The sequence below is a fragment of the Marmota monax genome, unplaced genomic scaffold (genome assembly GCF_021218885.2).
Source record: "Marmota monax isolate L192 unplaced genomic scaffold, Marmota_monax_Labrador192_F-V1.1 WCK01_AAM20220418_F8-fsc00006, whole genome shotgun sequence".
NCBI classification, from domain to species: Eukaryota; Metazoa; Chordata; class Mammalia; order Rodentia; family Sciuridae; genus Marmota; species Marmota monax.
This window is the reverse complement of record NW_026693712.1, coordinates 18852501-18869267: the sequence shown is the minus strand read 5'-3', so window position 1 is coordinate 18869267 and position 16767 is coordinate 18852501. Positions and strand designations below refer to the sequence as shown.

Below are 16767 nucleotides of genomic sequence, written 5' to 3'. Positions count from 1 at the left end.
GTGGATCTCCTTCTCTAGGAAACTATGGAGCCATCTTCTCTCTAGCATGGAAAGTGGGCGTGGAAGACCAGAGAGCAAGGGAGGCTGTAGCTGCAGTAAAACACCAGTGGGAAGAAAGAGGGTTGAGAAGGTGTCATGACTGGGATATACTGGTCATGGACTATCCAGAATGTGTGGACTCTGATGGCAATCCCTAATTAGCAAAAAAACATCCACAAAACCTTGCCAAAGATGCATTGACTTCGAGGCCAGGCTCCACACCAATTTTTCTTTTTTCCCTGTGAGTTTTGAAAGTTACTGAATCCCCACTCTTCTTAAGGGCCACCATCCTAGAGTTCATTTTATTTGCTTAACCTCAATTTCTCTAACCAGAGAGAAAAGAAGTTGATCTAGTTCTCGCTCTGGGACATAGTGAGGACCAGCTCAGATGCTTTCAGCCACTCCAGAGATCAAGCTAATGACATTTAAAGGCCATTAAGGGTTCCCCTGGAGCTCCCGGGTTGGCACCAAATTTCATCTGAAAGCTCTGCTTCCTTTGTGATCACCGCCTGCCTCAGCTTTAATTCATGTACCTATCTTTCACTAGATGGCAAGTCATTTGTCTGGCATCCAAACAGCTGGAGTTGGGGTAGGGGAAGAACTAGGTGGACACTTGTTCCACAACACATCCATCCTTAGGAGGCAGCTGACAGCAAGGAGCTGACTGCCATTCTTTCCCCAAACCCCATGTTACCACAACAGGGAATGACAGGGAGGAGCTATGGCGCAAACCCAGAAGGAAATTACATGGCCTCAAATTAGGTCAAACATGCCTTTGGCACAAACTCACAGAAGGAAAAGCCAGAAGACAGCATGTTTGCCTTCCAGTTACAAAATCAACATGTCAAAAAAACAAAAGCTCTCAGGTACGTGAGCAATATACAATTGGAAAATATAATGGAAATACTATTCTACTACTAATGTCAATAAAACAAAAATGATAGTAAGAAAAGTTCATGATCTATCAATAGAAAACCGTGTTCCAGCTCTATTAAAGGAAACAGCCAAAAGACATGAATGGGTAGGAAAAGATAGAACTTTTACTATGTAAATCTCCCCAAGTTAACCTCTAAATATAACAGCATTCCAGTAAAAATCCTAAGGGCATAACTGATTCTCAAATTCATCTAGAGAACAAATGCAGGAGAATAGCCAAGGACAATATTGATAAAGAAAAGTCAGGGGCTGAGGGTGCAACTCAGTGATAGAGCACTTGCCTAGCAGTGCGGGGTCCTGGGTTCAACACTCAGCACTGATTAAAAAGAAAGAAAGAAGAAAGAAAACTCCCAAAACTCTAGTATGCTATCATGCCTGAAGTCCCAGCTACTCATGAGGCTGAGACAAGAAGATCACTCCAGCTTAGACAATATAGTGAAACCCTATGTCAAAGAGAGAGAGAGAGAGAGAGAGAGAGAGAGAGAGAGAGAGAAGTGTGTTCAGACAACAGAATAAATCAATCAATGGAACACAATAGGTACACATAGGATGTTATGTGACATTTCACTTTAAGAAAAAAGCACGAATTATCCAATAATGATGTAGAAATAATGAGTTAACTTTTGAAATACCACACATATAATACACACACAAAAAAATAGTGGGGCTAGGCTGTAACTCAGTGGCAGAGTGCTTGCCTGGCATGTGTGAGGCACTGGTTCATCCTCAGCACCACATAAAAAAATAAATGAATAAACAAAGATATTGTGTGTCCCTCTACAACTAAAAAAAATTTAAATAAATAAATAAATAGTTGATAATAGAGCCAGGCGCGGTGGTGCATGCCTATAATTCTAACTTGGGAGGCTGAAGCAGGAGGATTCCAAGTTAAAAGACAACCTCAGCAACTTAGTGAGGACCTAATCAACTCAGTGAGAATCTGTCTCTAAATAAAATATAGAAAGGGCTGAGGATGTGGCTCAGTGGTTAAGTGCCCTTGAATTCAATCCCCTGTACCCAAAAAAAAAAAAAGGATGGTTAAAAGATTTAAATGCTAAATAAAACACTAGAACATTTTGTTGGATATTTACATAATGTAGGAATCAAAAAGTCTTTCTAAACATAGATCAAAAGGGAGACCAAAAAGAAATATTGATATGTTTGCTACATGAAAAAAATGTAAATCTTCTGCGCTAAAGAACATCACAAAACAAGGGTAAACAATAAGCTGCAAAATCCGCATGCAACATTTGTCAAAATAAAGGTTAACAGCCTTGATATATTAAGAAACTTGTAAAATAATAAAAAAAGACAACTCCGTAGAAAAATGGACAAAGACAAAAAAAGAATACAAAATGCTCATAAATAAGCATATTAAGATGTGCAATTTTAAAAAAAAAAGATGTGCAATTTAAATCATAATTAATATAAATTAAAATGAAGCAACATTTTACATTTCAGGTTTGTAAAAGCAAAAAGAACATTGGCAGAGTGTGTAGAAATCAGCATTCACAGATTGGTGGTGAAGCAAAAATTGGTTCAATCTTTCCAAACTATAATTTAGCAGCAGGTATCAAAAACCTTAAAATGTACCTGTTTTTTTTGTCCCTTCAATTCAATTTGGGAATTTGTTCTAAAGAAATAAGAATATGCCAAAAAATCTAACTAGAAAACAACTGGCATAACAACAGCAACAACAAAACAGGAAAATAAACTAAATTTCTAATAATAAATAAATAAATAAATAAATAAATAAATGAGTCACGACTATATTCATACAATGAAGTACCATATGATCTTTTAAAACAATGACATAAAAATACAACTGTTGTTTCAGAAAAACGTTCCTCATATACTTTCAAATTACAAAAGCACATTATGAGGTAGTAGATATAATCCCATTTTTTAAAGAGAGAGAGAGAGAGAGAATTTTTTAATATTTATTTTGTTTTTGGCGGACACAACACCTTTGTTTGTATGTGATGCTGAGGATCGAACCCGGGCCATACGCATGCCAGGTGAGCACGCTACTGCTTGAGCCACATCCCCAGCCCTATAATCCCATTTTTAAAAGAGTTTCTTTATACACATCAAAAGATCTGGAAGAATTTATTCCAAAATACTTAGTTTTGTTGGTGAATTATGAGTGTTCATGTTTTCTTCTTTTTGATCATCCATATCTTCTAATTTGTCTAAATATATTTAATTACAAGTATATCTAAGTATTCTGTATGATTTTAAACAAATTTCTTAAAAAAGGAAATTTAATTAATTATTTAAGAAATTTTTAAAAAGGGCTGGGGTTGTGGTTTAGTAGTAGAGTGCTCACCTAGCATAGTGAGGCACTGGGTTCAATTCTTAGCACACATAAAAATCAATAAATAAAATAAAGGTATTGTTCCATCTACAACTAAAACAATATTGAAAAAAAAGAAATTTAGGAGACACTTGCAATATCCTATATATATCCAGTCTTCCCTGGTCCTTTTGCTCTGGGGGATAAAAAGGCTTCTTTGAGAAGAACTAATCCCAGGGTTTAGAAAGGTATTTACCACTAACTCCAAAGAGTTTCATTACAATTACTCACTTGGTTCTTCCTCTTCATCAAGAAAACAAACTCTACAGACATAACAGGACAAGAATCCAAACTTTCCTTTTTTTCCCTTTTTCCTTCCTCTGTATCTAGCAAAATGGGGAAAGACTGTGCCTTGAAGACAGCAGGATATTTTCTATGGTTTAGAGTTGGTTTGAGTGTGTCCCTCAAAAGTTTGTGTGTTGGAAACTTAGCCCTCAGTATGAATGATGTTGAAATAGTGAAACCCTTAAGAGGTAGGGTCTGGTGGAAGGTGGTTAGGTCTTTGAGGGCTCTGCCCTCAGAAGGGATTATTAATGTTGTTCTCTTAGTTCCTGTGAGCGTGGACTGTTATAAAAGAGCAAAACTGGCCCCTCCTCATTCTCTGGCTTCCTTTCTTACTACAATTCCTCTTGCACATGATGCCATCTGCCATGTTGTGATATAGTCAGAAAGCCCTCACCAAGGCCAAGAGGATGCTGGTACCACGCTCTTGCTCCTCCAAAACTGTAAGCTAAATAAATATTTTTGCTTTATAAAATACCCAGCCTCCCCAAGAATATAACTTGGGGAGTTATATCGGTGAAATCGTATTGTTATTTGTGTGCATATACAAATATGTAAAAAAAAATCCCATCATTATCTCCCATTACAACTATAATGAACCAATAAAAAATGTGGGAAAAAATAAAATAAAATACTCAACTTTAGGTATTTTGTTATAGCAATGGAAAACAGACCCATAGAGCAATCCAGAAGGCATAAATCAACCTGGTCACCTTAAGCCAGGAGAAAAGGAGAAGGCCTTAGTCCAGCAAAAAAGGGAGTTGGGTAAGTTGGCGACTCCTGAAGTGAATCTCAAGAGCTGCTACCCAGATCACTAAATGGTAAGTAGTGGGGCAATTCAGATTAGGGCTCCCTGCAGGGAGCTGGGAGGGAGCAAAATCAAGATAATCACACACTCAACTAAGAGTCTTAACTCTCTATACTTCAATATAATAACTTACCAGAGGGTTTTGTCTCTGCCTGTAAGTTTCTAAATGATTAATTTTTTAAAAATTTCAACCTCTTTCTCTTACTAGCTGTTACCATCCTCTACTTCTCTTCTCTACATTGGATATGGGCCTTACAAGTGATCTAATCCTCTATCCTGACCTTAGGACCAGCCGTTCTCAGCACCACAGTTGGGGACAGCGGCTCTTCAAACTGGCACTTGCAGGGTGCTGCTACCTTTAGGGGCCTCTGCTTCCAGTTCACAGATGTAGCCCACTTCCTTCCTAAACCCAGAGGGGATAAGCCCACGGAATGACTCCTTAGATGCAGTAAATGTTCCCTGGATGTGGAAAACCCATTTCCTGGTCCGTATGTGGGCCACGGGCCCCCTGTTGTGGGCTGGCAGCCAACCTGCCTCTGGAAAAGAGGTTTCTTGAATATTGATACACAAGTGTCTCGTGTGTGTTACAAATGTCTACTTGTCATATGCGCTACACGTGTACAAATGTCTAGGCCACCTCAGGAATATAATAATGTCCCTGTACCCCCCTATTCTTAAATCTCTTGGACTCAACCAATTTTAACTCTCTTTGAATCAAAATCAAGTCCAGCTTTTCTGATGCTGTGGTTTCTGGTGAAAAGGAGGAAAAAAAAAAAAAAAAAACCAAACAAAAAGACAGTCTAAATATCTTTCCCAGCACTGCAAGGACTCATAGACCCTTCTGTCTCTATTTTTCTAGCCATCATGGCCTTCCAAGCATAGATGGGAACGTCCTGCTAGAAAAGTCAGCCCAGCTGTGTGGCCTAGTTAGGCCGAGACCTCTGCCTCACTCCCGCCCTGCTTTCATGAAGGTGCTGGCCTCACTGCCCCTCCCTGAGCCTGTCGTCCAGGACCCCAGGCCTTACTGGTTACACAGCACTCAAGGCAGAGAGGGCTGACACAGTCAGGTGCCAGGGCTGAAAGGCACCCTGTATGAGAGTTCTGGGAACAGTCCCACTCACCTCCTCAGAATGCAGAGGTGGGTGGGTGGTGGGGGAAGAACCAGATGGGAATTATCGGGCAGCACTAAGGCAGGCCAACTGGGGCAGTCGGGGCTGGGCTGGGGCTGTCCTGCCAAGGATACAGACTGCCTCTGCAGCTGGAGGAAAAGGAAATTGTTGGTGATGTCCAACAGATTCCCACCTCACCCTCCTCAGTCCATAAGAAAGCCCCTGAGAGCTGCTGAAGATACTTCTCAGTGAGGGGTGCTCTTGAGCTCTCTGGGACTCCAATAGGGCAAGAGACCCAGAACTTTCTTTTTTAAAGTATAACTTTTAGAGTTGGAATTAAAATTGTTCTATTAGTCCAAAAAATCCTTAAAATTTCTACCATTTATTGAGCATTTTTTATGGGTTTAATTAAGCATTTTACTTAAATTATTATACTAATGCCAAGAATACCTGCATGAGGTGGGATCCTTTGATTTTCCTTATGTTGCAGATGTGGAAATGGAGACGCTGAGAGGTTGGGAGACTTGAGTTTGCCATACTGGGAGAGGTGGCCACATCTACATAACTATCAAGTCCATGCTCTCAAGTTTGCTGGTGCTCTGGACAGTCTTTCTTCTGGGACTCCTGACAAGTCAGGGTTGCCAGAACCTCCCCACTACTTTATATGAGGAAACAAATTCTTGGTGTAGTGCCTGTACTCCTCAAAGTGTAGGTTTCTTTTATGTTCCAGAAAAAAATGTTGCTCAGAGCGCCTTCTCCAGAGGCTTTGTTCCTGAAGTCTTTTGAACCAGTGAAGGGCAACCCTCACACGCAGCGCCAACAGTCTTGGGTGTTACCTTGATGGGGCAGCCAATTAACTCAATCCTTTACAACGAGTGATCTGTTACAACTATCGGCAAAAAGAAGCCAAGGAGGTGAAACAAGCAGGCTCACTCCCGAGGTGCCAATGACTCTGTGCTTGGGGAAGAAGAATCTATCTTCACTCCAATTTTCCCACCAGCACCCCCCAAATTGCCTGCACAAGGGCTCTGGGATAGACGCATTGGGTGGCACAAAGTAAGAACCAGAAGAGACCCAGGGTCATTAGTTTAATCCTTTGGTTTCATAGATGAGAAGGCTAGATGAAGAGGTACTAAACCACTTTCCGTCTCTGGCCTGTTCTTATCTTTTCCTTATGCTTCGGGCCAGATGTCAGATTTGTGTTTATGTGCATATTTTCCTCCCCATAAGCAGGACTTGGAAGATGAGAGAAAGGAAGAGAAGCACAAATGGTTAAGAGAACTGCATGGGAGGGAGAGAGACCTTTGTTCAAATGTTCACTCTGCTAATAATAGTACCATCCTCAAAGAACTGATCTAAGAATCATCAATGCCTTCTTTTTTTTTTTTTTTTTTAGAAATGGCTAGTAAATCTGAATAAAGTATAAGCTTTGGTTCATTCATAATGATATAATATTGGTTCATTAATTGTAACAAATGGACCTAACTAATGTAAGATGTTCATGATAGATAAAACTGGGTTTGGAGAGATAGGAACTCTGGACTATCTTTGCTTTTTTTTTTCTATAAGTCTAAAAACTTCTAAAATAAAATGTGTATTAAAAATAAATTTAAAAGAGTATAGTAGACATTGTTCTTGTTATAAGATGAAATGATTACGAGCCATTCCCTGAGAATCTGGAAACAGCTAGAAAGAATCAGGCAGCAGGTCAGCCAACATCAAAGCCCCTAACATTCAGTCAACTCAAGTCAGCCGAGCTCCCAACTACAAGTATCAATAGGCAATGGGCTTGACAGGCATCGAGGCATCAGAAAAAGACTATTTAATCTGAAGTCAGACAGACTCCTAGGTTCAAACGCAGTATCCACCACTTCCCATCTCTGTAATTCTAAGCAGAACTCCTCATATCTCTAGAGCACCTTTTCTCCTTACCTATCACTATGGTTTATATGTGCTTTGTTCCTCAAGGGTTCATGTGTTGAAAGCATGGTCCCCAGGGTAGTGACATTAAGAGGCTATGGAACTTTTAAGAAGTGAGGCCTAGTGGGAGGCCATTACTGGATGGTCCCTTCACTTTCTTTTTCACCTATGATCTCTCCCTCCCACACATGCTTCCACCATGGTGCCATCCACCATGATGAGATACATCCAGGGGGATCCTCACCAGAGTTAGGACTATGCAGTTTGAACTTTCAACCCTCAAAACTGTGAGCTTAAAAGCCCCTTTTCTTTATATAGTACCCAGCCTCAGGTACTATATAACAAACAAACTACATATACCTGAGGACTATTTCTCCCTGTCTAGAACACAGACTTTTTTGTGAAGCCAAAATGAGAGATGTGGTAGGTAGTCTCTAAGATTGCCCCTGATAATCTTATCACTTGGCACTTATGTCCTTTTATAATCTTCCCTAGAGTGTAGACTGAACTTATTGACTCCCATCTAACAAATAGATGATGATGTGTGGGAACAAGTGCGTGGAGTACTGCATACATGACATATGTTAGGAGCGTCTGAGTGGCAAACCACACGCCCTCGTGCTAGGCACGAGAGAGGCAAACCACTTACCCCATAAGCACAGCCCTGGGTGTGAGGTCACGGTGTTGCAGTCCCAATGCTTGCTCCACAGCCTGCTCCTTGACTGGTCGCTTCCAGGACAGTTGGCAAGAAATTGCATTGGTGGCTGCCTGTAATCTGCTTAGCTACTGCCTGAGTATATATATGTGGTAACTGTGCAATAAAATCAGAGCTGCTTCCTGCTTGGTCTCCGGAGGTCTTGAATAGCGACTCCACAGCCACACTCTCCTCTACTCTGTTCCGTGGACCTCCTTGCTGGACAAGAGAGAGCCCACACAATGATGAGATGTCATATCTGAGATTAGGATGTGAGAAGACAACTACTTTGGATTGCTTATCCTGGGGAAAGTAGCCATCATGTTATAAGGGAGCCCTGTGGAGAGGCTCATGCAATGAGCTTGGAAGAGATCTTCTGATATCTTCCAACAACACAAGAATGTACTGAAAAGTGGTCCTGTCAGCCTCAGTTGAGCTGACTGCAGTCCTGGCTTGACTCAAGCCAGCTAAGTCATACCTGGATTCCTGATACGCTGAAACTGTGAGATTACAAATGTTTGTTGTTTTAAGCTACTAAGTTTTGAGATAATAATATATAACTAATACTAGAGTAATTAGTAACATGTAACTAATAGTAATTAGTAATATATAACTAATACAAGAGACTCTCAGTGGAAATACTTTGCTGAAAACTTGAGAAATTTGGTAAAGCCAGAAACGAAAGAAAACCAAACCAAATCCTAAAGCCCATCAGGTTCCACGGGATCGTGTTCCATGCCATTTCTGCTTATCACTGACCCTTCCTTCCTCTTCCTCCCTGAACATCTGTAGACACATGGGTTTTCTCTCCACACTGGGAAGAACTCAGCAGTTCTAGAGGCTGGGAATGATCAGATGAGGTAGCCCAACTCTCACCTGACTCTTGGAAAAGCTGGGGCCCTGCTTCACATTGAGCCAAACCATTGTCCCAAAATATATTTAGTCCCAGTTCTTTGGGGGATTTATCTTTCTCATTCAGAGAATGTTCACTGCATCAACAAAAATTTATATCTGCATTGTACCTTGTTTTGTTCCGTCCAAGGCTATCTTTGGGACATAGAGAACTTCTTGAAATTAAAGCTTCTAGTCCAAGTCTGGTTTCACTGTGTCCCCTATAGGAAAGACACTCTTCCACCATGTCCACTATTCCCTGGCCAGATATCCATAAAGGATAGTTGGCAGGAACCTGATTCACTTTCAAGAAGAGTCTAAGTCTCTGATTGCCAATCAACACTTCCCACCCCACTGAGCAATGAGGAAAGAGTGGAGAGAGAATATCTGTTCAGATAAGAAAGATTCCACCTGAACACCAACTCTAATCTCTACAATCAGTTGACTCCAACAGAGTTTTCAACCTAGTTTATTCCCCTTTCCCTTCCTCCTACCATTACAAATCCTCCCCCCAAACTTTTCTGTGTTCATCAAGTAACTCCTTTTCCCAGGGGAATCTCCCTCCTATGTCTCTGTCCCAAATGGCTGAAATCTGTGTGCAACTCCGGACTTGATTACACCCTGCAAGTAGCCTGGTTGTTCAGAGAAGAGGTTTCTGTAAATGCTCCAAGGAGGGGCAGGCCGGGGGAAGGAGACTAAGCCTTAGCTCCTGGGGTGTAGTGTGGCTGTGAAGAGTTGGCAAAAACATCAACAGCAGTGGCAGCTCCCCAGGAAGGGCTTCCTGTGGTGTGACTGATGCAGAAAATGAGGGCCCAGAATACAGCCAGCAGGATTCAGGCTGAGCTGCAAATCAGGCTCTGAGGCAGCAGACTGGAGCTGTGGCTAAGTGCTGCTCACACAGGGCACAGCCTGGCGCACTGCTTACGGGAGACTGGGTACTGCTTCCTTGCTATCTGTGCCCCTCCAAGATCCCCTTCTCCCAGAGATGGCTTGGACTTCTAGGGCTGGAGTTCATGGGCAGGAAAATGCAGCCCGTCTACCCGCCCTGCACAGCCATCTGGGAGCACTGGTCTTCCCAGCAGCACATTGCCCTTCCTGTGTTCCCCAGGTCTTCCTCCGGAGGGACTCTTAAGAGTCCTAATTCACCTTCCACCTTTCCTTTGCTCTTAACACAGGGGTGCTAATCTGGAGAGAACCCAAATGCCTATGAAGATCTGGGCTAAAGTTCTGGTTCTATCCCAGGCACCAAAGCTTCAGAGATTCCCTTGGAAATAAAGAAGTAGTCAAGGAACAAGTTCCCGGAATGCCCAGAATGTCACCTAGAGCTCCGTGATTTGAGGGGCATTATAAGGAAGACCCAGTTTAGCACTGGAGGCTCCAGGCTGCCTGGAAGAGAGGTGCCTGCCATGCTTTTCATGTACCATTTAATCTGGCTCCGCCAAGCTGTGAGCTCTGAAGATAGAGGCTGAGTCCTGTTCTCATCTGGGCCCTAGCACAGCGCAAGCTCCCAATGTCTTCACCCCCTCACCCCACTGCAGCCTGTCAACCTAGATGGGCCCTGGGGTGGCAGCTGCAAAGAAAGAAAGAGGCGAGGCTGGTGAAGGAAGGGCTTGACAGCAAACCCCAGGCCGTGTGAGCCCTGGAGCATGCTTGGGCTGTACAGCTCCGCTCTCTGCAGAGACCCTGCTGGCTCAGGAATTTAGGAGGCCTCCCTAAGGGCATAACAGAAAAATCCAGGGGAGTCATCAGAAAAGCCTGGCTTCCCACACTTCCTCACACCAGGGCTTCTTTCTATTCCCTCATCACCACAGAGTCAAGCCTGGAGTTCAAGGCCATCTCCAACCTGACTGCCTGCCCCTTCCTCCCCAGCCACTCACCCCATAGCTAGCTGGACAGTCCTGGTGATCTCATTGCTATCTAGCACATTCCATCTGTACTGATGTTGCTCTTTTCCACCTTCCTACCTCCTTATAATACAACCAGAGCTGGGTTCTGGCCTATTCTCTTTGGAGCCTGTTCCAATCACTTTGGCCTCTATCAACCTCTGAGCTCCTACAGTAGCCTGGTCTGAACCACACCACCCAGCACACACTTGGAGCAGCTCACGCTCTTCATTAGGTGCTTCTTCAAGTCTTCATCAAGTTCCCGGAATGCCCAGAATGCCACTCTATAATAAAAGAGCTGCAAGATACCTAGCAGGGTCCCCCTGGGCAGTCCAACATAGGGAAGCTTGAGTCTTAGAGAGTTGCGACCCTCTGTTAGAATTGTTCTATGTTCTCCTGGCTTGGGGCAGGCTCAGAAAATGCCAGTAAATTATTTATTTACAACTTGCAGGACTAGCCTTCTCTCATCCCCCTGCAAGGTACTTTGTTGTCCCTTGAACCAGACAGCACCCAGGCGACAAACTCTTAAGACCAGACCTTTCTCGTAGTAGTCTGCGATGGAGTCGTCTTGCCTGGGGGCAAAGGAACGAACAAGTGACCATTATGAATGGCCTCCATCAGACACTGCCCTAACAGGGTACCTCCTCCATCTCTGCAGACCTTGGCTCTCCCAGCTTCCCTTTATCAGGTCTTATCAGCCCAGCTCCCATCGCTGCCAGGCTAAGTCCGATGTCTGGGGGATTAGCTTTCCCTGGTTGCCCAGTACCACAGCCTCTGTTTATGACACTAGGTTTCTGGCTGCTGGGGGTTGGGGCTTTGCACATTCCTGTGGACAGGGAAGAGCCATTCATAAGGATATTCCTTCTTGATTCTCACAGTCGCACCCCTGGAGGTAAGCAGATGGCTCAGTGACCTCTCCCCAGTCCCTCCCCCATTTCCACAGCCCAGGAGCCAGCCTATCTTCAGATCTGGAAGGCATGGTGACTGTGATTTTGGCCAGACTTCCAGAGTTGATCCCAAGGTACCCAGTGTCACTTGAGAAAGTTCTCTGTTTCTCAGGAGAGGAGACATCAGGGGCCTGAGCCTGGGAATGGTCCCCAGGGCGGAGGTGCCTGACGCAAGGCCCAGGCTGAAGGGGAGGCTGCCCCTGGAGACCTCTGACAAACTCCTCAGGATGTTTTCTAGTGGTAATTCTCTGTCAGTCTCTTAAGACACTTCTCTTCACTGCCTCTGATTCTCTGCTTCCTTCTACTCCCATCAGCCCTTGCCCACATCAAGAGAAGACAGAAAAACAACCTTTACTTAAATTGTTACTTTTGCATACACACTGCATCCTCACAGTATTCCTTCATGACAGGCTAAGAGTTAGCCTCCCTATTTTATAGGTGAGGCTACTGATGTCTGAGAAATGATGTGAGTTGTTTATGTGATTAGCGAGTTATACAGTGTTTGGACCAGAATCCAGAATTTCAAATGCTTAGGCAAAAGTTTGTTTGTCCTTCTTGTTTTGCTTTGTTTGAATGCTAGGAACCAAACCCAGGGTCTGCTAAGTACATGTGCATTGAGCTACATCTCTAGTCCTGTGTCCTTTGAAAAATGATACTTTGCCTAAACTCGCTGCTTTCTCATCTTGAAACTTTCTTACCAGAAATGATTTGTTTTCCTGGAACAAGACAATTCTAAAAGAGGAAAAGACACTACTTCTATTGCCCTAATGGAATTCAAAATTCCACTCCTTGCCCCAGGATCATAGAAATATTCATCTCATATACACAGAAACTTCTCAGTTGCAACAGGCATATAAGGATTTACATTTAGAACAAACGAATAGGTTTGCATCCTCATCTTCATCAATGTCTTATACTTGTGTAAATATGGTATGCATACATATATGTATTAGCTTCACACTTTGGTCCCATAATCTCAGTTCTAAGAATTTATTATAAGGCATGAAAAAGAAATAGATTGAACTAGTCTAGGTTCAACATAGCAGTATTTAAAACAATTAAATATTTGGAAGCAATTTATAAATGGCCTACATCTGGGGATTTGTTTTAAAAAAATTGGTATCTTCAGATGATGGAACAGCAGTCATTGAAAATCAGGTTTCTGAAGAACAATTAATGACATGAATAAATGGTCACTATCATATTAGGTAAGAAAAACTGTTTATAAAATTATATGAACATTAATATCTAGTAAGGAACAAAATATGTCCATGGAAAAATGATTTGGAGGGATTACTAAAACTTTGTAAGAGGATATATTTTAGCATGGTAAAATTATGATTTTTCTTGCTTATATGTTTCTGCATTTTCTATATTTCTGATAATGAGCATTTGTTACTTTTAAAATAAGAAAACTACAACACATGTTAATTTTTGTTAAATTCCTTTTTTATTTTGTCCAATAGCCACTGTCAGTATTTAGGGCAGGGGAAGTTAGCCCATTTTATAGCTGATGACCCCCTTTGCCTCTCCATTCCATGATGACTGTTTTCCTATTCCTCAGCTGGTTTCCTTTCAGCCCCAGGACTTGCACAACACACCAGACACAGGCCCACATGCTCCCGCTTTGTCTTCTAGAGGAAGCACACACAATCCACCTCCCTTGAGCCAAACATCTGAAGGAGCAGACTCCAGTGGTAGGGGATGGGAATCGAGATGAGTCAAAAAGCATTTCATTTCCACCTCAAGGGCCTGATGCAGTGCCAAGCTGTTGGTAGGAGCTCATTAAATATGTGCTGGCTTGGGCCTTATGCAAGGGTTGTTCTGAATACTTTCTACTTAGGAGAGCTGCCCTCTGACTTCCTAGAGAAGCTTGGCCTTTGCTACCCTCCCCAGGATAGGGGCAATGGCTTCCCCTCTCCACAGACCCAAAGGATCCAAGGAATCAAACCTCCTCAGGCAATGATTCAGAACCTTTAGGGGGTTATTTAACCGCTAAGAATCTGATGAAAACTATGGTCTCTCCTCAGAAAAAATGCATTCAGGTTGGGTCCATGCTCTCCTATTCATACATAATTCAAGGAGGTTCACAGATCTTCTGAAGCAGGCTCAGGTCTTAGCGGACAGCTTGCCCAGGCACTGGGACAGGCAGGCTCTGCCTCAGAATCCTCTCTAGAGTTGCTTCTTCTGTTGCCCTTTCGGCTTTGCACCTCTTTGCCTCAGTGAGCCCTAATTAGCTCCTCTCTGAGAGGTGACTCAGGGCCATTATCCTCCCCCTACTCCTGATGACCCATTGGGAGGAGAGGGCAAGTAACTTTCATAGTCATACCATGAGTCAGTGAACAAGCCAAGACTAGAATGTGGCATTTGGGGCTCCCGGGGCTATATTTAAGCCACTAGCAAGAACTGTTTCTTGTGGCAGGTCCATACACAGGCGGGGTATAAACACAGATGCTGACCCTAGCTCCAAATCACCAGAGAGAACATGGAATCTGAGGCGTCGTCATCCCCAGGCACTTCCTTCCTGCATCTCCAAAGTTCACAAGAACAGCTCCCTCCTCACCCTGCATGAGAAGAAACTGAGGCAACAGGAAGGAATGAAGAATTCTGAATTTCTGGCTCCAGGGACCATTGCAAACCCAGACGAAGCCTCACCTTGTCCCCATGTCAGGTGTGGCCCTTGGAATGTCGTCCCCACCCCCAGGACATTGCACTAGAGGAAAACTGCTTTGGCCTAGGTCAGGCCATGACATGAAGTGGTGTTCAGACTTTTCTTATTAAACACATGCATGCATAGTCCTTAAGACTTAACTAATACAGACCTGGAGTCCCTTGCTCAAGATCAGAGAGGAAGAGGTAAAAAGAGAAGCTAAATCTGATGCGTCATCTAGGTATCAGCAAGGAAAAATCCAGCAAGTCACATCAGATGATACCAATAACGTCCCCCACCCTTGCCCATCATCTCAACCCCACACCAAAAGGACCCCTGGGAATATTTCTTGAATAACCCAACCTCTGCAGTATTGTCCCATAGAACTTTCAGTGATGATGGAAATGTTCCGTATCTGGATGTACAATATGGTAGCCACTAGCCATATGGGGCCTTCTGAGTTCATGAAATGTGATTGGTGTAACCAAGGAAATAAATTTTTCTATTTTATTTATTTTTAGTTAATTTAAACTACAATTTGGTTTGCCACCTGTGGCTAGTGGCTACTATACTGGATGGCGCAACTCTAGAGGCTCTGTGAAGACATAAACTTGAGGAATTAAATATTTTATAACTTGGTTAGTCTCTGCCCAACTGACTCAGAGAAAAATCTCAGATTTGTTAGAAATCCCTAAGATTCTTTGGGGGTCAGTGGTAAGCAGAGTGAGTAGAAGAAGACTCTGGTCAGGAAAAGAAAGGAAGAGATCTCTGATCCAGTGTTAAGGACACTTTCCCAAGAAAAAGGAGACTATTCCATCTCAATCTTGAACTGCTCCTGGAAATGACCCAATAAAGCTGTCCAGCACTCTAAGGATTCCCACTGTAAAAAGCAAGGAAATACAGTCAAAAGATAATACAGTAATATTATCAAAGGCTTATTAAATGCATGTATCATTTTGGTCTAACAATTCATTTCTGGAAACTAATTTTAAAAAATTAATTCAAGAGGTTGGGAATCTGGTTTAGTGGTAGGGCACTTGCCTGGCACATGTGAGACCCTGGGTTCAATCCCCAGCACCATCAAAAAACATTTTTAAATTAATTCAAGATGTACATCTATTAGAATTACCAAAATCCAGAACACTGACAACACCAAATGCTGGCAAGAATGTGGCGCAAGAGGAACACCCACTGGCTGCTGGTGGGAATGAAAATGGTATGGACACTTTGGAAGATAGTTCAGCAGTTTCTTAAAAAACTAAACATACTCTTACCATATGATCTAGCAATTATGCTGTTTGGTGTTTACCCAAAGGAGCTAAAACGTTATATCCACACAAAAACCTGGGCATTGATGTTTATAGCACCATTATTCATAATTGTCCAATCCTGGAAACAACCAAGATGTCCTTTAATACATGAATGGTACATAAACCAGTGTCCATCCAGACAATAGAATATTTTTCAATACTAAAAAGAAATGAGCTACAAAGCCATTAAAAGACATGCAGGAGGGGCTGTGGTTGTGGCTCAGTGGTAGAGCGCTCCCCTAGTGTGGGTGGGGCATTGGGTTCGATCCTCAGCATCACATAAAAATAAATAAATAAAAATAAAAATAAAGGCATTGTGTCCACCTACAACTAAAAAAAAATTTTTTTAAAAGATATTCAGGATACTTAAATGCATATTATTGAGTGAAAGAAGACAACCTGAAAAGATTATATACTAGAAAGAGTCCAAGTACATGACTTTCTGGAAAAGGCAAAACCAAAGAAATAGTAAAAAGATCAGTGGTTGCCAGGGATTGGAGAGAAGAAGAGATGAACAGACAGAGTGTGGAGGATTTTTAGAGCATGAAATTACTCCATATGATACTATAATAGTGAGAGATACATGTCACTATATATATGTCCAAGCCCATATAATGTACACCAAGAGTGAACCAACTATGGATTATGGCTGATTAGGATGTATCAGTGTAGGTTCACGTCCATTGCAACAAATGTACCTCTCTGATAGGGGATTTGAAAATGGGTAGACTATACATGTGTGGAGAGGAAAAGGGAATATGGGAAATTGCTATACCTTCCTCTCAATTTTGATGTGAACCTAAAACTGCCCTTAAAAAAAAAAAACTAAAATGGTGAACTAGGGATGTAGCTCAGTTGGTAGAGTGCTTGCCTCACATGTACAAATCCCTGGATTCAATCCCAAGTACCACAAAAAAAAAAAAAAAAAAAAAGAAGAAGAAG

At 42.5% G+C, this 16767-nt stretch overlaps 1 protein-coding gene across 3 annotated transcripts in view; it reads right to left on the bottom strand.

Moving 5' to 3' along the window:
- The window catches only part of Nrg2 (neuregulin 2), a 184192-nt gene that overhangs the window by 118694 nt on the left and 48731 nt on the right, over positions 1-16767 (bottom strand). The window lies entirely within an intron of this gene.